This window comes from Schistocerca nitens, chromosome 3 (genome assembly GCF_023898315.1).
Source record: "Schistocerca nitens isolate TAMUIC-IGC-003100 chromosome 3, iqSchNite1.1, whole genome shotgun sequence".
Taxonomy (NCBI): domain Eukaryota; kingdom Metazoa; phylum Arthropoda; class Insecta; order Orthoptera; family Acrididae; genus Schistocerca; species Schistocerca nitens.
In genome coordinates, this window is record NC_064616.1 from 792,869,474 (window position 1) to 792,890,705 (window position 21,232).

At 41.6% G+C, this 21,232-nt stretch overlaps 4 non-coding genes across 4 annotated transcripts; all 4 read right to left on the minus strand.

Moving 5' to 3' along the window:
• Positions 1–17,507: 17,507 nt before the first annotated feature.
• On the minus strand, positions 17,508–17,581 carry Trnat-ugu (transfer RNA threonine (anticodon UGU)). Its single transcript has one exon. It is a non-coding gene; the product is annotated as a tRNA-Thr (tRNA).
• A 364-nt stretch (positions 17,582–17,945) lies between these two features.
• On the minus strand, positions 17,946–18,019 carry Trnat-ugu (transfer RNA threonine (anticodon UGU)). Its single transcript has one exon. It is a non-coding gene; the product is annotated as a tRNA-Thr (tRNA).
• A 364-nt stretch (positions 18,020–18,383) lies between these two features.
• Positions 18,384–18,457, minus strand: Trnat-ugu (transfer RNA threonine (anticodon UGU)). The gene has a single exon. It is a non-coding gene; the product is annotated as a tRNA-Thr (tRNA).
• Positions 18,458–18,821: 364 nt separating this feature from the next.
• On the minus strand, positions 18,822–18,895 carry Trnat-ugu (transfer RNA threonine (anticodon UGU)). The gene has a single exon. It is a non-coding gene; the product is annotated as a tRNA-Thr (tRNA).
• Positions 18,896–21,232: the final 2,337 nt, after the last annotated feature.

Sequence of the window (21,232 nt, forward strand, 5' to 3'; positions counted from 1 at the left end):
GCTAATCTATTGATTAAATGTTAAACATCATTCCACTATACATACTGAATTGCTTTCTCTGTATATTTCTTTATTAAACCTTCACCTAGTTTCTCATCTTCTTCTGAAGAATCTGTATTTGATTATAATCATCTTAATTTTAGGAAGTAGTCAAAAAATTTTTAGTCAAACTTTTGTATTTCATACCTCTACTTGTTTTTATTTTATTTGGGTTCTTTTCAGAATACAATACATTAGAATGAAATAATATACATGGATAATATGTTAATCAACTCTATCAAATTGTACACCTACATCATCTATAGTAATGTGTGTTTTAGTCAACAGATTCATTAGTCCATCTGTACCTTCATAGTCCCTCAATTGATCATTAACTTATCTCTATCAACTTTTATTGGTTTATTGCCAATATATTTAAAGGTGCTGACAGGATTTAACACTAAAACTGTGTCTCCACTATAGCTCCCACTTATACTTATTTTCCTAACATCACCCTCCTTAATTTTTTAACAACACCCTGAGCATGAGCCATCTTTTTTCTCTCTTTAACCTCGTCTTCATATTTACTGAACACATTCTGTATTTCTGATTCACTCAAAGTACAGTCACATTGAGGACTAGCATATTGTATAATTTGTGGTGTAGCTCCAAATTCTTCTTGATGATGATAAGTGTAAGGTACAACTTGTATTTCAGCTTATTTATCTTTTTCAGTAGCTTTCAGTACATTGTCACCTTACCCATGAATTACTTCATTAACTTTGTCGATTGCATTAATAACAGGTTTAAGTTCTTTTTTATATTTTTTATAATCTCTTCTTGGTAGCTTCATCCATTTTTTAAAATTCTTCTTTTAATTCTTTAATTTTTTTCTACTTTATTTAGCTTTTTAACTGGGTCATATTATGAAAGCATTTACTGAGGTTAAAACACATTAACGAAATTTATTTTTAACATTTATGTTGTTGAGAAATGCGGATTTATAAAAATGAATAAGATAATGTGTTCTGATTTTACACTAAAACAAATGTCATCCACACGTATCTCGTCCACATTTAGCTTCTTTACTAGCCAATGAACAATTAATATAACATTGACCGATTTTTTATAATATGTTACAGTTCAAAGGCTTCAATAAATTAATTTACATGTTCAGATAAAACACCATCATCGTGGTCTAATAGGTATGCAATATCTTCTTTTAAAGTGCTCATTTAATAATGATAAAAAAGTTAGGTTAGGAAATATTTAATTTGACATCTGTATTTCCCTTCATTAGGTTTCCCAGTCATTATTCTTAATTAAAATAGTAATCTTCTCATTATTTTTATTCTTAACTTTCCTATGTGAATTCTTTGTAACTTGAGTTGTTTTAAACTTTTTGAATAAGCATACAGGTGGTTTATCTTATTCTAATTTAACCATCCTGGAGCCAGAATCCAGACTCCTCCAGAAAAGTGTATACACGCCTTAAGGAACGAAAGTATTACTAATGTGCTTATTTTACTTTTAATAATTGATCACACATGTTTTACAACCTTCAATTTCGCATACGGTTACTTTAAATGTTCAAAATGTTAACCGTTGGTGGCTACACACATAACAGAACGATGAGCGGTCGCTGCAACTACGTCATTCAATGTCACAGTGGAAATCGCCGCATATGTCACTGCAATCTCCTGGAAAATTTCCTGCAGCGTGCGTGGCTTACGTCGATAGATGTTATCTTTCACAGTTCCCCCACAAATAAACTAAATAGGTGTTAGATCTGGCGACTGTGGAGGGAAGAACTCAATGGGCCCTCTTTGTCCAATCCACTGCCCCGGAAAATTGTCATCCTGTAAAGCTCGTATGGCTAGATGATAGTGAGGTGGCGACCCATCCTGATTGTAGAAGACCTCTTCATCAACTCTGTAAAGTGCATGTATATCTGGCAAAATTGGTGTGCATAACATTTCCAGGTACACTTCTCCAGTGAAAGTAGCATCAAAGAAAAATGATCCTACTAAGCCCCTAGATGATAGTACACACCACACATGAACTCCTGGTCGATTGGCCGACTTATCCACATAAACATGCGGATTTTCCAGTGCCCAGTATACACTATTATGCCGTTCCATGATTCAATTAAGTTTGAATTGTGTCTCGTCATTCCACACTACGTTCGTCACAAATTGTTCGTCATCATTTACCATTTGCTGATACTATTCGCAAAATTGCATTTAGCGATCAGGATCATCATCATTAATCATGTGCAGTAATTGTGGAATGTAAACTTTCCACTTTGTAGCTTCCAGAATTCTTCCTACACTTGTACTGCTAACCCCCACTTCACATGCATATTGCATAGCAGACTTTGTGGAGAATTAACAAACGTTTTCAACACGAGAGCCGACGAAGTAGGACATGTAGCTGTATGCTGTCTTCCTGATCTTCCTTTGTGAATATCACAAATCGTTCCAAGCAATTCAAACCTGTCAATGATGCATTGAATTGTTAGGCAGGTTGGCAGTTCTGTTTCAAATTCCCGTCTCCACTGACATTGCACTCCAACGGCATTGTCAAACTTGAAAAACCACTTCACAATACATTTTCGTTGCTCGAATGTGAAGCATGCTCAAGCCATCTTGTTTTATCAATATCGAGATGAAAGTAATAACATCTGTTGACCCAAAGACCATACTACAACACACTCATAACTCAGATCGAACGAGAAGATCGTTATCTCGATAGAGCCTGACAAAGAGTGTATACATTTTTCTGGTGGACTCTGTATAATTATCAATCATTAATGTGGCTACAGTCACTTGTCCTATTGTTGCTCACTGAATAGAATTTGGTAAAACTTTAACATGTTTATTTTTTGAAACTTCCTGCCAGATTAAAACTGTGTGCCCAACCGAGACTCGAACTCGGGACCTTTGCCTTTTGCGGGCAAGTGATCTACCATCTGAGCTACCGAAGCACAACTCACGTCTGGTACTCACCCGGTATTCTCATTCTGGAAACATCCCCCAGGCTGTGGCTAAGCCATGTCTCCACTGTACCCTTTCTTTCAGGAGTGCTAGTTCTGCAAGGATCGCAGGAGAGCTTCTGTAAAGTTTGGAAGGTAGGAGATGAGATACTGGCAGAAGTAAATCTGTGAGTACCGGGTGTGAGTCGTGCTTCGGTAACTCAGATGGTAGAGCACTTGCCCGCAAAAGGCAAAGGCCCCGAGTTTGAGTCTCGGTCGGGCACACAGTTTTAATCTGCCAGGAAGTTTCATATCAGTGCACACTCCGCTGCAGAGTGAGAATCTCATTCTGGATGTTTATTTTTTGATTTCTTCTCTGGAATTCTTATTTTTAATTCCCATTCAGTTTTCATTTAATTAAATAAATTTTTATTAAATGAGATATCTCAACTGAGTGACAAGTTATCTGTCCTTAAAAAAGATTGACTCTACCTACATGAGGAAGTTTTAATAATGTTGCACGGTTTGGTTTTCATACAACATTTGAACTACAGATATTACACAAAAAAATTATAAATTATATTGTGATAGAGAAATGATAGAAAACCCTGTAGGCCAAAGTTTAGAAATATTTGTTCATTCAAAGAAACCTAATATACTCATTATAGCAGACGAAATTTTAAATAGAATTGCTATTGAGATTCATTTAATTATAGATAGGTATAAAAGATAGTATTGGAAGTGTATTAGGATTTAGTTTTCGAACTATTGAAGCTAATAATGATCCTAAAATTATTCTATTTGAGTTAACCAACATTAATTTTTTAATTTAGTTGATATGAATGTTTGTGAAGCATACTGATCACTTTCATCAGGAAACAAATACATTGCTTCATTCAGTCCTGTTGTTGAGTTTAGTGGACCAATAATTCATGAACCACATAATCCAGTACTTATTCCCATCTTTATATTATATGGGATTAGAAATAATTGTAACAGATGAAAATGATAGCTTGATTGGCTTAAATTGAACTTGTGTGATAGTTGTTTTAGAAATGTCTTAATAAACTTTTTTCTTTAATAATAAACAAACAAAATAGAGAGCTATCAGTTTTCCTCATCCCCTGTGAATGAGAAAAGTAAAAATAATTTAAATACCCATAGCATTGGTACTGAGATTTATGTAAATGTTGAATGTGTATGTCCTAACCATGCTCAGTTGTACATGCGCTTTAGGATTGTTAAAATTGACGGATGAGATTACCTGACATATGATGGAAAATCCAAGAGAAAATAGATTGATAATTACATGGAAAAGTTATTTGATTTTATGACCATAAAGATGCAAATAATATTCTATACAGAATTGAAGATCCTTTTATTTCATAATCAGTTTTGTTACATTTAACTTCAGCTCTTGCTGATAAAATAAGTATATAAGGGCATATACTTAATGACAGAAAAACAAAGAGTAAGGGAAATGATTGGCTTTGTCTGCTTGGAATGCTTGGTGGATTTTTCAAAGATTATATGGTAATTATGTAGGAGGGAGAGCTTACTGTGATGTTTACTTGGCAATGAAGTGCAAGAGATTCTATTCTTAGATGGGCTGGTTACAGTAAAAATAGAAGAATCTATGAAAATTCGTGTACCTATTATGAAATATGACCAATTTTTAAACTTGAGCAATGAAAAAGTATAATAAAATTCGTAAAGTTCCAATATCTGGTTATGAATTTCAAACAGTTGTAGCGGAATTAAGTGGGATGAAGAATTTTGACTTAGATATCACAAATTACTGTAATTCAGTAGAGTTTGATGTGCCTTATTTTGTTTTTGTTGTGTTTCAGACTAATCGTAAGAATAATTAGCTGTTTGGTTCATCACTGTATGATCATGCTACACTGTAGAATATCTATTTAAAAATGGAAGGAATGACATATTTCCTAAAGGAGAATGAAATTTAGAACCACCAAATAAAAATTTGAAATCTTAAGACGCATCTTTCGATTTTAAACGGGTTACTCAACTGAAAGGAGATGTTGAGACAAATCATTACAATTTCATAACAAATTATGATATCTAGAAAACATATTGTTATAAGTCAAAAGACAATGATGAAAATTCTGGGTACATTTTGTGGTGTTACCGCCAGACACCACACTTGCTAGGTGGTAGCCTTTAAATCGACCGCGGTCCGTTAGTATACATCTGATCCGTGTGTCATCACTATTAGTAATTGCAGACCGAGCGCCGCCACACGGCAGGTCTAGAGAGATTTCCTAGCACTCGCCCCAGTTGTACAGCCGACTTTGCTAGCGATGGTTCACTGACAAAATACGTTCTCATTTGCCGAGACGATAGTTTAGCATAGCCTTCAGCTACGTCATTTGTTACGACCTAGCAAGGCGCCGTTATCAGTTGCTATTGATATTGTAAAGAATGTACAGACAAGAGCTACGTTCAACATTAATGGATTAAAGTTAAGTATTCCAACAGCTACATCCTTTCTTTCTAGTCTAACTTCCGTGTCCTGTTCCAGACCTCACGCCAGCCTGAGTGAGCTAAAACGCATGCCTTTCGGCTTCCTCTTACATTAGTGGGTTGGCCCTCTTGCCAATCCACAACACATTTAATTATGAAATACGAAAAGACACAGAACTCTATATAGTCATGAACTGTAAGAAAAATTTGACATAGGATCCTCGACAGAATATTTACTGAAAATGTCCCATTATTAGATATCTGATTTGATTCATTGTACTTTCTCGCTATAGCCCTTTTCATGTACATTACGTTTTTTAATTTTTAAAATCAATTAATATTTGGCTGAGAAATTAACAAAAAAATTTGACTCTTTATACCTGCCACTTATGACACCCTGATTACTTCCATGTATCATGGGTAGTGGTTTTTCAGTACCAAGGGTCTTATCAAAAAATATTCCGGAGGTAAAATAATCCCCCATTCGGATCTCCGGATGGGGACTACTCAAGAGGATGTCGTTATCAGGAGAAAGAAAACTGGCTATCTACGGATCAGAGCATGGAATGTCGGACCCCTTAATCGAGCAGGTAGGTTAGAAAATTTAAAAAGGGAAATGGATAGATTAAAGTTAGATATAGTGGGAATTAGTGAAGTTCGGTGGCAGGAGGAACAAGACTTTTGGTCAGGTGAATACAGGGTTATAAATACAAAATCAAATAGGGGTAATGCAGGAGTAGGTTTAATAATGAATAAAAAATAGGAGTGCGGGTAAGCTACTACAAACAGCATAGTGAATGCATAATTGTGGCCAAGATAGACATGAAGCCCATGCCTACTACAGTAGTACAAGTTTATATGCAAACTAGCTCAGCAGATGATGAAGAAATTGATGAAATGTATGATGAGATAAAAGAAATTATTCAGGTAGTGAAGGGGGACAAAAATTTAATAGTCATGGGAGACTGGAATTCGAGAATAGGAAAAGGGAGAGAAGGAAACATAGTAAGTGAATATGGATTGAGGGTAAGAAATGTAAGAGGAAGCCATCTGGTAGAATTTTGCACAGAGTTAATCATAGCTAACACTTGGTTCAAGAATCATAAAAGAAGATTGTATACATGGAAGTATCCCAGAGATACTAAAAGGTATCAGATAGATTATATAATGGTAAGACAGAGATTTAGGAACCAGGTTTTAAATTGTAAGACATTTCCAGGGGCAGATGTGGACTCTGACCACAATCTATTGGTTATGAACTGTAGATTAAAACTGAAGAAATTGCAAAAAGGTGGGAATTTAAGGAGATGGGCCCTGGATAAACTGACTAAACCAGAAGTTGTACAGAGCTTCAGGGAGAGCATAAGGGAACAATTGACAGGAATGGTGGAAAGAAATGCAATAGAAGAAGAATGGGTAGCTCTGAGGGATGAAGTAGTGAAGGCAGCAGAGGATCAAGTAGGTAAAAAGACGAGGGCTAGTAGAACTCCTTGGGTAACAGAAGAAATATTGAATTTAATTGATGAAAGGAGAAAAAATAAAAATGCAGTAAATGAAGCAAGCAAAAAGGAATACAAACGTCTCAAAAATGAGATCGACAGGAAGTGCAAAATGGCTAAGCAGGGATGGCTAGAGGACAAATGTAAGGATGTAGAGGCTTATCTCACTAGGGGTAAGATAGATACTGCCTACAGGAAAAATAAAGAGACCTTTGGAGAAAAGAAAACCACTTGTATGAATATCAAGAGCTCAGATGGAAAACCAGTTCTAACCAAAGAAGGGAAAGCAGAAAGGTGGAAGGAGTATATAGAGGGTCTATACAAGGGCGATGTACTTGAGGACAATATTATGGAAATGGAAGAGGATGTAGATGAAGATGAAATGGGAGATGCGATACCGCGTGAAGAGTTTGACAGAGCACTGAAAGACCTAAGTCGAAACAAGGCCCCGGGAGTAGACAACATTCCATTAGAACTACTGACGGCCTTGGGAGAGCCAGTCCTGACAAAACTCTACCATCTGGTGAGCAAGATGTAACAGACAGGCGAAATACCCTCAGACTTCGAGAAGAATATAATAATTTCAATCCTAAAGAAAGCAGGTGTTGACACATGTGAAAATTACCGAACTATCAGTTTAATAAGTCACAGCTGCAAAATACTAACGCGAATTCTTTACAGACGAATGGAAAAACTGGTAGAAGCCGACCTAGGGGACGATCAGTTTGGATTCCGTAGAAATATTGGAACACAAGAGGTAATACTGACCTTACGACTTATCTTAGAAGAAAGATTAAGGAAAGGCAAACCTACGTTTCTAGCATTTGTAGACTTAGAGAAAGCTTTTGACAATGTTGACTGGAATACTCTCTTTCAAATTCTAAAGGTGGCAAGGGTAAAATACAGGGAGCGAAAGGCTATGTACAATTTTTACAGAAACAAGATGGCAGTTACAAGAGTCGAGGGGCATGAAAGGGAAGCAGTGGTTGGGAAGGGAGTGAGACTGGGTTGCAGCCTATCCCCAATGTTATTCAATCTGTATATTGAGCAAGCAGTAAAGGAAACAAAAGAAAAATTCGGAGTAGGTATTTAAATCCATGGAGAAGAAATAAAAACTGTGAGGTTCGCCGATGACATTGTAATTCTGTCAGAGACAGTAAAGGACTTGGAAGAGCAGTTGAACGGAATGAACAGTATCTTGAAAGGAGGATATAAGATGAACATCAACAAAAGCAAACCGAGGATAATAGAATGTAGTCGAATTAAATCCTGTGATGTTGAGGGAATTAGATTAGAAATGAGTCATTTAAAGTAGTAAAAGAGTTTTTCTATTTGGGGAGCAAAATAACTGATGATGGTCGAAGTAGAGAGGATATAAATGGCAAGGAAAGCGTTTCTGTAGAAGAGAACTTTGTTAACATCGAGTATAGATTTAAGTGTCAGGAAGTCGTTTCTGAAAGTATTTGTATGGAGTGTAGCCATGTATGGAAGTGAAACATGGACAATACATAGTTTGGACAGGAAGAGAATAGAAGCTTTCGAAATGTGGTGCTACAGAAGAATGCTGAAGATTAGACAGGTAGATCACATAACTAATGAGGAGGTATTGAATAGAATTGGGGAGGAGAGGAGTTTGTGGCACAACTTGACGAGAAGAAGGGACCGGTTGGTAGAACATGTTCTGAGGCATCAAGGGATCACAAATTTAGCATTGGAGGGTAGCGTGGAGGGTAAAATCGTAGAGGGAGACCTAGAGATGAATACACTAAGCAGATTCAGAAGGATGTAGGTTGCAGTAAGTACTGGGAGATGAAGAAACTTGCACAGGATAGGGTAGCATGGAGAGCTGCGTCAAACCAGTCTCAGGACTGAAGACCACAACAACAAGATTTTCGTCAAAAATAGTATACATTTCATATTTAGACTTTACAATGAGAGTAGCTAGCTCGAACCTGCCTTCAGTGATGTTGCAAGTCTAATGATCTGCATCTTCCACATATTTCGCATGGATTAATGAATACGCCATTGTTCATGATTTTGAAAAAAATCTTCTGAATCTTTTTCCATGTACTCTTGTAGTTTTGTGCCTTAATCTCTATGTATGACTTCATCCCACGAGCTTGCCTAAACAACAAGATTCATCATCATCATCAGTGTTCTGCCCAACGGCGGGTCTTCACGTATAGCTCACCTTGTAGGCGTGTTAGTTGCTATCCTCTTCTTGTTCTCATAACTGTTCCCCATCCTTATACTATCCACCACCTGCTAACTTCCGTGTCTTCTTCTTCTTCTTCCATTCACTGTTCCTTCTATAGCATCCATCAGTAAACAATATCCTCTCATCCAGTGTACAAGCCAATTGTGTTTTCCCTTCCTACATCTACATCTACATGGCTACTCTGCAAATCAAGCTTAGGTGCTTGCAGAGGGTTCATTGAATCACTTTCATAATAATCCTCTATTATTTCACTGTTGAACAGCGCGCGGAAAAAAAGAAGGCCTATATCATTCCGTGAGAGCTCTGATTTCCCTTATTGTATTATGATGATCATTACTCCCTATGTAGGTCGGCGTCAAGAAAATATTTTCGCATTCAGAGGAGAAACTTCGTGATTTAAATGTCGTGAGAAGATTCCGCCGCAACGAAAACCGCCTTTGTTTTAATAATTTCCACTCCAAATACTTTATCATATACTTGACACTCTCTCCCCTATTTCTCGATAATACAAAACGTGCTGCCGTTCTTTGAAATTTTTCAATGTTCTCCGTTCTTCCCATATGGTAAGGATCCCACACTGCACAGCAGTACTTCAAAACAGGACGGACAAGCGTAATGTGTAGACAGTCTCTGTAGTAGATATTTTGCATCTTCTAAGTGTTCTGAAAATAGAATGTAGTCCTTGGTTCGCCTTCTTCGCAACATTTTCTGCGTTTTCTTTCCAATTTCAGCTTTTGAATTACGGCCTTTAGATTTGATTGATTTATCGTGTAACAAAAGTTTAATGGAATCCTCTTACCACCCACGTAGATTGCCTCACACTTTTCATTATTTAGGGACAATTGCTAATTTTCGCACCATCCAGATATCTTATCCAAATCGTTTTGCAATTGGTTCTGATCTTCTGATGACTTTACTAGACGCTAGAAAACAGCATTTTCTGCTAACAACCTGAGACGGCTGCTCATATTGTCTCGTAAACCGTTTATAGAGGTAAGGAACACCAGAGGGCCTGTAACATTTCCTTGTTCAAATACAATATATGTTCCAAAATCCTACTGCATATCGACGTGAATGATACGGGGCTGCAATTTAGTGGCTTACTACTATTGCTTTTTTCTTGAATACTCGAGTGATCTTGCAACTTTCCAGTCTTTGGGTACAGATAATTCCCCGAGTGAGCTGTTGAGTCAGGCTCCAGCTCTCGGCTGGTATACATCAACAGAGCGGAAAGTTAAGTGTTTACCGTTTTCTTTGTTTCCTTTATACACTCCTGGAAATTGAAATAAGAACACCGTGAATTCATTGTCCCAGGAAGGGGAAACTTTATTGACACATTCCTGGGGTCAGATACATCACATGATCACACTGACAGAACCACAGGCACATAGACACAGGCAACAGAGCATGCACAATGTCGGCACTAGTACAGTGTATATCCACCTTTCGCAGCAATGCAGGCTGCTATTCTCCCATGGAGACGATCGTAGAGATGCTGGATGTAGTCCTGAGGAACGGCTTGCCATGCCATTTCCACCTGGCGCCTCAGTTGGACCAGCGTTCGTGCTGGACGTGCAGACCGCGTGAGACGACGCTTCATCCAGTCCCAAACATGCTCAATGGGGGACAGATCCGGAGATCTTGCTGGCCAGGGTAGTTGACTTACACCTTCTAGAGCACGTTGGGTGGCACGGGATACATGCGGACGTGCATTGTCCTGTTGGAACAGCAAGTTCCCTTGCCGGTCTAGGAATGGTAGAACGATGGGTTCGATGACGGTTTGGATGTACCGTGCACTATTCAGTGTCCCCTCGACGATCACCAGTGGTGTACGGCCAGTGTAGGAGATCGCTCCCCACACCATGATGCCGGGTGTTGGCCCTGTGTGCCTCGGTCGTATGCAGTCCTGATTGTGGCGCTCACCTGCACGGCGCCAAACACGCATACGACCATCATTGGCACCAAGGCAGAAGCGACTCTCATCGCTGAAGACGACACGTCTCCATTCGTCCCTCCATTCACGCCTGTCGCGACACCACTGGAGGCGGGCTGCACGATGTTGGGGCGTGAGCGGAAGACGGCCTAACGGTGTGCGGGACCGTAGCCCAGCTTCATGGAGACGGTTGCGAATGGTCCTCGCCGATACCCCAGGAGCAACAGTGTCCCTAATTTGCTGGGAAGTGGCGGTGCGGTCCCCTACGGCACTGCGTAGGATCCTACGGTCTTGGCGTGCATCCGTGCGTCGCTGCGGTCCGGTCCCAGGTCGACGGGCACGTGCACCTTCCGCCGACCACTGGCGACAACATCGATGTACTGTGGAGACCTCACGCCCCACGTGTTGAGCAATTCGGCGGTACGTCCACCCGGCCTCCCGCATGCCCACTATACGCCCTCGCCCAAAGTCCGTCAACTGCACATACGGTTCACGTCCACGCTGTCGCGGCATGCTACCAGTGTTAAAGACTGCGATGGAGCTCCGTGTGCCACGGCAAACTGGCTGACATTGACGGCGGCGGTGCACAAATGCTGCGCAGCTAGCGCCATTCGACGGCCAACACCGCGGTTCCTGGTGTGTCCGCTGTGCCGTGCGTGTGATCATTGCTTGTACAGCCCTCTCGCAGTGTCCGGAGCAAGTATGGTGGGTCTGACACACCGGTGTCAATGTGTTCTTCTTTCCATTTCCAGGAGTGTAGTACATTTATTAAATTTCGCCCGTGTTTTTCTGTTTAAGAGGTTCAATCTCGCGTTCTTGTAAGGGTGAATTTATGCAGTCTGTAGCGCAATAGTTGCTGATTGAACAGCCAGTTACATAGTTCAGTAACGCATCAGCGGCCATTGGTGACACATCAGTAGGTTATCAAGCTGCCTACCTAGGATTCTGTCTGATTTATTTTACTTCTTCAATTAGTCTTTCTAGGATGGTCATTATGTGTGCTTGCTGTCTGTGGCTGCACGAGGAGCTGACAGCAGTTTGGGAACAGCTGAATGGCTATGGTCAGTCACCTTCAGGCTGCTGTTTCTGTGTGTAGCGGTGGCGGAGATTCTGGCACGTCACATGGGACATATCAGTTGTTGCTTGTTTTGCACATGGGCTCTGCTTCCGGGACATCTCCTAGTGTACTTGAAATGGTGGATCCGCCCTCACAGCAGGGTGGTAACGTGTCGTGTCGCCTATGTGGAGAGGGCCAATGTGGAGACTGAGCACCTGGCCTCACCCATTCACGCTGAGAGTGGGCAGGTGGCCGCTCCTTCAGCAGGGTCTGAGAAGGAACGTGGGGAGAGAGGTTTACTAGTTATCGGGAGCTCCAATGTTATGTGTATTATGGCGCCCCTTGGGCAAATAGCGTTCAGGGCTAGAAAGAAAGCCAAAGCACACCCAGTATGTCTGTTGGGGACCACATATGAGATGTGGGGGCGGCTTTACCTGCGGCTATCGAGCGTGTAAGGTGTAGTCGCCTGCAAGTCATGGCTCACGTCGGTGCCAATGACGCCTTTTTTGCATGGGTTCTGAGGCCATCCTCAGTTCATGCAGGCAGCTGGCGGAGATGGTGAAAACTGCTGGTCTTGCACGAGGGTTGCAAGCAGAACTCGCAATTTGCAACATTGTTCCCAGAGTTAATCGAGTTTCCTTGGTTTAGAGCTAAGTCGAGGGTCTCATCCAAAGGATTCGTCGACCCTGTGACGGTCTTGGCTGCGGATTTCATGACGTGCATTACCAGTTGTGGATTTTTAGTACTCCCCTTGATAGGTCAGGGGTGAACTGAACAGAGGAAATAGCTATTCGGGTAACAGAGTACTTGTGAGATGCACATGAGGGTCTTTTAGGCTAGACAGTGGTTTTCAGGTGCTCTGATGAATACTCGGCCGTCCATTTGGAACAAGGGAAGGCAGACGGCGATCAGAGTAAAGACACTTCGACTGTCAAAACTTTATCAGTAAACTGTCGAAGTATTCGTAACAAAGTTCCGGAATTAACTGCCCTACAGGAAAGTTCTCATGCTAAAATTATTCATGCGACTGAGAGCTGGCTAAAAACCGAAGTGGAAAGATCTGAGATATTTAGCTAGTCGTGGAACGTATATCAGTAAGACAAATCATAGGCCACAGGAGGAGAAGTGTTGAATGCCGCTGACAAAAATATTGTCTCTATTGACGTCGAAGCTGAGTGTGACAGTGAAGTTATGTGGTCGCGTATAACAGATGTAGGTGAAACTAGTTAATTGCTGGACGTTTTTACCGGCCACTAGACTCCACTTTGAAAGTTCTAGTGTCATTCAAAGAAATTCTATCGTCAGTAGCGCGGAAATACCCAGGTCATGCAATACTAGTTGGAGGCGACTTTAACCTATAGAACAGTGGTTCTCAAAGCGTGCACCAGGGCGCACTGGAGCGCCTTAGAACATTTACGCGTGCGCCCTGTAATATTTTAGGAAAACATATGGCCAAATACAAAAGAACATATAGCTACTCAATTTTATCCATTTCACAACAGGTATAATACAGAGTGAGTCTGTAAGTTTTGGCAAATAGTTCAGTTTGGTTAAGGAAATAAGGTGGCTTATTCTCCTTGTAGTGCCACCAGCATTCGGAACATTTCCTGCCGACTGCCTCCTCTCTTCATGTGCTGGTAATCTAAGTTATCTAACAGTAGCGGCTGTTTGGGGACTGGGAAAAGGTATTTACAAAAATTGAGTGATGATAAAGCCATTGCTAGCCCATCGAGATCATCCCTTACACCACCGAGACGTGTAAGGAATTCTAGGGAAAGTGTATTTCTCAGTGGGGCGAGAAAAACAATTATTCGGATGGCAGAATGCTGCGGTCTGGAGAAACAGAATGGTCACATAATTGTCACATTACTACAATCATAACAATATGCAGTGGTGGGAGTGATTAATTCATTTAATAATGAATGTAATTGTGTTTATAATGGAACACTTTATTCATGGTAAAGTTTTGTGAGGCCAACACAGTAACAGTAAAAAACTTGCAGCTCGAGACTGCAACCCTGAACTGCAAGGTTCTTACAGCATAATGCTTCATGGTCATTCATAATTAATAAATGCCTGAAATGCCATTTCCTTCAACTCCTTGCACTAGAACTGTATTACAACAGTCTTACTTTAATTTCACAATTTTTGATAGAAATAATGCGCTTTTAGCGAACACTTTTTACTTTTGTGTGTAAAATATAACTATCTTAGTCGCTGGTCGTTACCACGCGCGCAGGCATCCGTGGATGACCAGCACTGGCAGTAAAATTTTCCTAACCATCGCCCCCCCTCCCCCTCTCACCAACCATCGCTCTATAGGCGCCGTGCACATTATTTTCGGACGCCTCGTTCCGTACCTTCCTTCCATAACAAAATGGCGCGACACTTTTGTGGCTCTTAAAGTTTGTAAATAAACACTCAGTTAAACCACAGTGTTGTCAAGCGTTAATGGAGTTCTGTTCAGATCCAAACGTTCAAAATCAGGGGAAAACGGTGAAAAAATATTTGACGATTGACGGATTTTTCCAACGGAAACTCTTACTGATATTATCTCAACTTGTCGTGCTTTTGTTACGCAGTTGATTTCGCTATGACGGTTTTCTTTTATGACGGTAGCCTTGATCGCTATACAAGTGATCACAGCTTGTCCATAGAATTCGGAATGTTTCGTGTAGTTCCCGATGATTACGAACCTACTCCACCTATCTCCGAGTGGCGCTGTAACAGCACGTATGAAGTGGATTGCATATTATTATTGACCATTGTGACCTATTTAGAAACTGCGGCAGTGTATCAAAAAATTATAAATAACATCTGCAACCTGTCACTTTATAATAATATTTCATTGAAAATGCATACCCTTCTGTTGTCAATAAAATACACTACTATCCATAAGAAGAAATGCAGATGATAAACGGGTATTCATTGGACAAATATATTACACTAGAACTGACATGTGATTACATTTTCACGCAATTTGGGTGCATAGATCCTGAGAAATCAGTACCCAGAACAACCACCTCTGGCCGAAATAACGGCCTTGATACGCCTGGGCATTGAGTCAAACAGAGCTTGGACGGCGCGTACAGCTACAACTGCCCATGCAGCTTCAACACGATACCACAGTTCATCACGAGTAGTGACTGGCGTATTGTGACGAGCCAGTTGCTCGGCCACCATTGACCAGTTGTTTTCAATTGGTGAGAGATCTGGAGAATGTGCTGGCCAGGGCAGCAGTCCAACATTTTCTGTATCCAGAAAGGCCCGTACAGGACCTGCAACATGCAGTCGTGCATTATCCTACTGAAATGTAAGGTTTCGCAGGGGTCGAATGAAGGGTAGAGCCACGGGTCGGAACACATCTGAAATGTAACGTCCAATGTTCAAAGTGCCATCAATGCGAACAAGAGGTGAGCGAGACATGTAACCAATGGCATCCCATACCATCACGCCGTGTGATACGCCAGTATGGCGATAACGAATACACGCCTCCAATGTGCGTTCACCGCGATGTCGCCAAACACGGATGCGACCATCATGATGCTGTAAACAGAACCTGGATTCATCCGAAACAATGACGTTTTGCCATTGGTGCACCCAGGCTGTCGTTGAGTACAGCATCGAAGGCGCTCCTGTGTGTGATGCAGTGTCAAGGGTAACCGCAGCCATGGCCTCCGAGCCGATAGTCCATGCTGCTGCAAACGTCGTCGAACTGTTCGTGCAGATGATTGTTGTCTTGCAAACGTCCTCCTCTGTTGACTCAGGGATCGATACATGGCTGCACGATCCATTACAACCATGTGGATAAGATGCCTGTCATCTCGACTGCTAGTGATACGAGGCCGTTGGGATCCAGCACGGCGTTCCGTATTACGCTCCTGAACCCACCGATTCCATATTCTGCTAACAGTCATTGGATCTCGACCAACGCGAGCAGCAATGTCGCGATACGATAAACCGCAATCGCAATAGGCTACGATCCGACTTTTATCAAAGTCGGAAACGTGATGGTACGCATTTCTCCTCCATACACGAGGCATCACAACAACGTTTCACCAGGCAATGGCGGTCAAGTGCTGATTGTGTATGAGAAATCGGTTGGAAACTTTCCTCATGTCAGCACGTGAATGCTCTGAAAAGCTAATCATTTGCATATCACAGCATCTTCTTCCTGTCGGTTAAATTTCGCGTGACTAAAAGAATTTCATTTCATGTTCTTTGCTACAGATGAGTAGCAAATGTGAACATGCTCGTCATTGTTCATGATGCCTTGCTTCTTCTGAGCGTCATTTATACTGCAGTTTATGATCCAGCAGATTCATGACAGAAGCTGCCAGCAAGGTTAACGGAACTTGAAAATTTTCATTGGCCCAGAAGGAAACGAGTTTCCATTGTTGTGCACTTGACGTTATCGCAGAACTTTCAGGTGATATGTCAGTGAGGTGTTGTTAGCGTACGTGCGCTGAACAACAAGCATTCCATAGAAGAATCCGATTCTGGAAGTGAACAAATGCTAAGTGCAAGTAAAAAATCAGAACAGCGACCTACTCGTAAGTACAATGAAAGCTACTAAAGCTATGGTTTCCCTTGGACTGGGTGTGAAGATTATCCTTTCCCACTGTGATTAGTATGTGGGTATAAAATGGAAGATGAATCTCTGCTTCCTAGTAAACTGAACAAACATTTTAAAGCAATGCATTCACATTTGCAAGATAAACCTGAAAGCTATTTCAACAGATTGTCTGAACAGCAAACAAGGGCACCAAATTCTTTTAAAAGTTTCCAGAATGAGATTTGCACTCTGCAGCTGAGTGGGCGCAGATATGAAACTTCCTGGCAGATTAAATTGTGTGCCGGACCGAGACTCGAACTTTTAAAAGTGTAATGCCTGTTTCTGATAAATCTCTGGTCGCTTCCTAGAAAGTCTCTGAACTAGTAGCAAAGAGTATGAAAGATCGTACTATAGGTGAGTCACTTATTTTGCCTGCTTGCAAAAAAATGGTCATGACGATGCTAGGATACTATGAAATTAAGCAAGATTCCTCATGCACTCAAACTTTGCTTTGAAAGTTGATGAATCAACACACATTACCAACCAATCGCAACGCTTAGCAGTTGTACGTTTCATTAATCAAGACCAAATAGTAAACCAGTTTCTTTTTTTTTTTTTTTTTTGCAAAGAATTAAGCGTGTCTAGTAAAGGTGAGGACGTTTTCAACGTTTTAAATGATTATCTTAATAAGTGGCAGTTAACATGAAAGGCGTGTGTAGGCATTTTACAGATGAATGATGACTAACTGACAACCTCAGCTGCTAATAGGTGTTGTTGTTATACCTCGATGTGGACAGCTGAAAATGTGTGCCCCGACCGGGATTCGAACCCGGGATCTCCTGCTTACATGGCAGACGCTCTATCCATCTGAGCCACCGAGGACACAGATGAATAGCGCGACTGCAGGGACTTATCCCTTGCACGCTTCCCGTGAGACTCACATTCCCAACTGTCCACAATTCTACATATGTATTGTACCTTATAGACATTTGCCCACCCACTCATTACTCGCGCACGCGCTGGCGATTCCCGTAAGAGTTAGGGCAATCTGTGCGCATTCGCACAGACAAAGGTCAATGGCTGGGTAGCCTTTAACTATATATACAAAGACAGTAACTTGTTCTCGAAAGAACAGTTATTGTTGATGACCGTGCAGCTTTTCCCTGAAATAAATGATGACTAACTGACAACCTCAGCTGCTAATAGGTGTTGTTGTTATACCTCGATGTGGACAGCTGAAAATGTGTGCCCCGACCGGGATTCGAACCCGGGATCTCCTGCTTACATGGCAGACGCTCTATCCATCTGAGCCACCGAGGACACAGATGAATAGCGCGACTGCAGGGACTTATCCCTTGCACGCTTCCCGTGAGACTCACATTCCCAACTGTCCACAATTCTACATATGTATTGTACCTTATAGACATTTGCCCACCCACTCATTACTCGCGCACGCGCTGGCGATTCCCGTAAGAGTTAGGGCAACCTGTGCGCATTCGCACAGACAAAGGTCAATGGCTGGGTAGCCTTTAACTATATATACAAAGACAGTAACTTGTTCTCGAAAGAACAGTTATTGTTGATGACCGTGCAGCTTTTCCCTGAAATAAATGATGACTAACTGACAACCTCAGCTGCTAATAGGTGCTGTTGTTATACCTCGATGTGGACAGCTGAAAATGTGTGCCCCGACCGGGATTCGAACCCGGGATCTCCTGCTTACATGGCAGACGCTCTATCCATCTGAGCCACCGAGGACACAGATGAATAGCGCGACTGCAGGGACTTATCCCTTGCACGCTTCCCGTGAGACTCACATTCCCAACTGTCCACAATTCTACATATGTATTGTACCTTATAGACATTTGCCCACCCACTCATTACTCGCGCACGCGCTGGCGATTCCCGTAAGAGTTAGGGCAACCTGTGCGCATTCGCACAGACAAAGGTCAATGGCTGGGTAGCCTTTAACTATATATACAAAGACAGTAACTTGTTCTCGAAAGAACAGTTATTGTTGATGACCGTGCAGCTTTTCCCTGAAATAAATGATGACTAACTGACAACCTCAGCTGCTAATAGGTGTTGTTGTTATACCTCGATGTGGACAGCTGAAAATGTGTGCCCCGACCGGGATTCGAACCCGGGATCTCCTGCTTACATGGCAGACGCTCTATCCATCTGAGCCACCGAGGACACAGATGAATAGCGCGACTGTTTCCTGAAAACTGTCTTGAGCAGCTAGATCGGCAGCCCACGCGCAATGGCAATATCTGCGATGTTGCAGCTCCCAAAAGGCCGGACGTTATCGACAGTGTCACTATCGAAACGAGAATTAGTGATCATGATGCAGCTATAGCAATTATGATTACAAAACGAAATAAATCAATCAAAAAGGTGATAAAGGATGGGAAAGACCAACCATGGTGTAATAACGAAGTTCGGTAGATACTGAGGAAACAGAGGCTTTTACGCTCTCGGTTCGGAAGAGAACACACTAATGACGACAAGCAAAGGTTAGTTGAGATTCGTGGTATGCCAAAATGTCTGTGCGCGAAGCGTACAACAACTAACATGGTCACAGCTTAGCAAAAGATCGGGCAGGGAACGCGAAAAAATTCTGGTCATAAGTAAAGTCACTAAGCAGGTCTAAGACTTCCATTCAGTCCTTCCTTGACCTGTCCGCTGTGGCAGCTGAAGATAGCAAAACGGAAGCCGAAGTTTTTATATTTCAATAAATCGTTCACACAGGAGAACCGTATAAACATACCGTCATTTGACCACCGGACGGCCTCTCATATGGACGACATCGTAATAAGCATCCCTGGCCTAGAGAAACAACTGAAAGATTCGAAAGCAAATAAACCACCAGGTCCGGACGGAATCACAATTCGATTTTACAATGAGTACTCTACAGCATTGGCCCCTTACCTAGTTTGCATTAATCGCGAATCTCTCGTCCAGCACAAAGTCCTAAGCGACATGAAAAAAGCGCAGGTAACTCCAGTGCATAAGAAGGGTAAAAGAATGGACCCGTAAAATTACAGACCAATATCCATAACTTCGGCTGCTGCATAATACTTGAACATATTCTTAGTTCGAATATATTAAACTTTCTTGAGACTGAGAAGCTTATGGCCACGAATTAGCATGGCTTTAGACAGCATCGCTCGTGGGAAAGTCAGCTTGCCCTTTTCTCACATGATATATTGCGAACTATGGATGAAGGCTAATAGGCAGAGTCCATATTTCTAGATTACAGGAAAGCATTTTACATGGTGCCCCATTAAAGCCTGTTAACGAAGGTACGAGCATATGGAATAAGTTCACAGATATGTGAGTGGCACGAAGACTTCTTAAGTGATAGAACCCAGTATTCTGTCCTCGACGAGGAGTCTTCACCAGAGACAAGGATATCGTCAGGAGTGCCCCAGGGAAGTGTGATAGGACAGCTGCTGTTCTCTATATACATAAGTGAGTTGGTGGACGCCTTGAACAGCGATCTGCGGTTGTTTGGTGACGATTCTGTGGTGTACGGTAAGGAGTCGAAGTTAAGTGGTTGTAGGAGGATGTAAGACGTCTTAGACATAATTTCTAGTTGGTGTGATGAATGGCAGCTAGGTCTAAATGTGGAAAAAAGTAAGTTAATGCAGATGAGTAGGAGGATCAAACCTGTAATATTTGGTTAAAATGTTACTAGTATCCTGTTTGACACAGTCAAGTCGTTTAAATATCTGGGGGTAACGTTGCAAGGCGATATGAAATGCAGCAAGCTCGTGAGAACTGTGGCAGGGAAGGCGAGTGGTCAACTTCGGTTTATTAGGAGAATTTGAGGGAAGAGTGGTTGACCCCCTGCTTAAATCTTGCATTTAATACTGCTCTGCGTCAGGCTATCAAGGCCACTGCAGCCTCTCTAATCCTCTTCTATCCAATGAACTCTTTATTTGCTAACCATTGGACCACTGACAAATTGCTTCCTGTGCAAATCACTCCTCAGACCATCAGAGATAATTGGGAAAGAACGAGACAACACAGAGGTTGCACATACAGAGGTGTCAAAAATTAGAGCAACAAACGGAAATTTTGCGAGGTTGCATTTATTTTGCCACAAAACAGTATAATAGGTGATAGTGAAGTAAAAACAGTGTAAATAATACAGAAAATAAACAGCTGCAACGTACGTAATGGTAGGCAAAACTGTTCTTCGTTTTTTCCCCTACTTAACGGATTTGCACACAAATTCCAACAACTCGTCAATGTGCTCAGTTTGGGGTGTGACCACCTCTGGCAGCAATAAATGCCTGACAACGACGGGACATGCTGTGAATGATGTCATCAATATCATGTTTAGGCAATAAACCCACTCTCTCTGCAAAGCTGCTCGCAAGTCTTAGGCAGTGGTTGGTGGATGCTGAAATGATGCACCACATCTCCCTAGAGCAACTCAGACATGCTGTATGAGATTCAAATCGGAAGATTTCCGAGGAAACATCAACCACCTGTGCACTGTTAGGTCGAGCATTATCGTTCGTC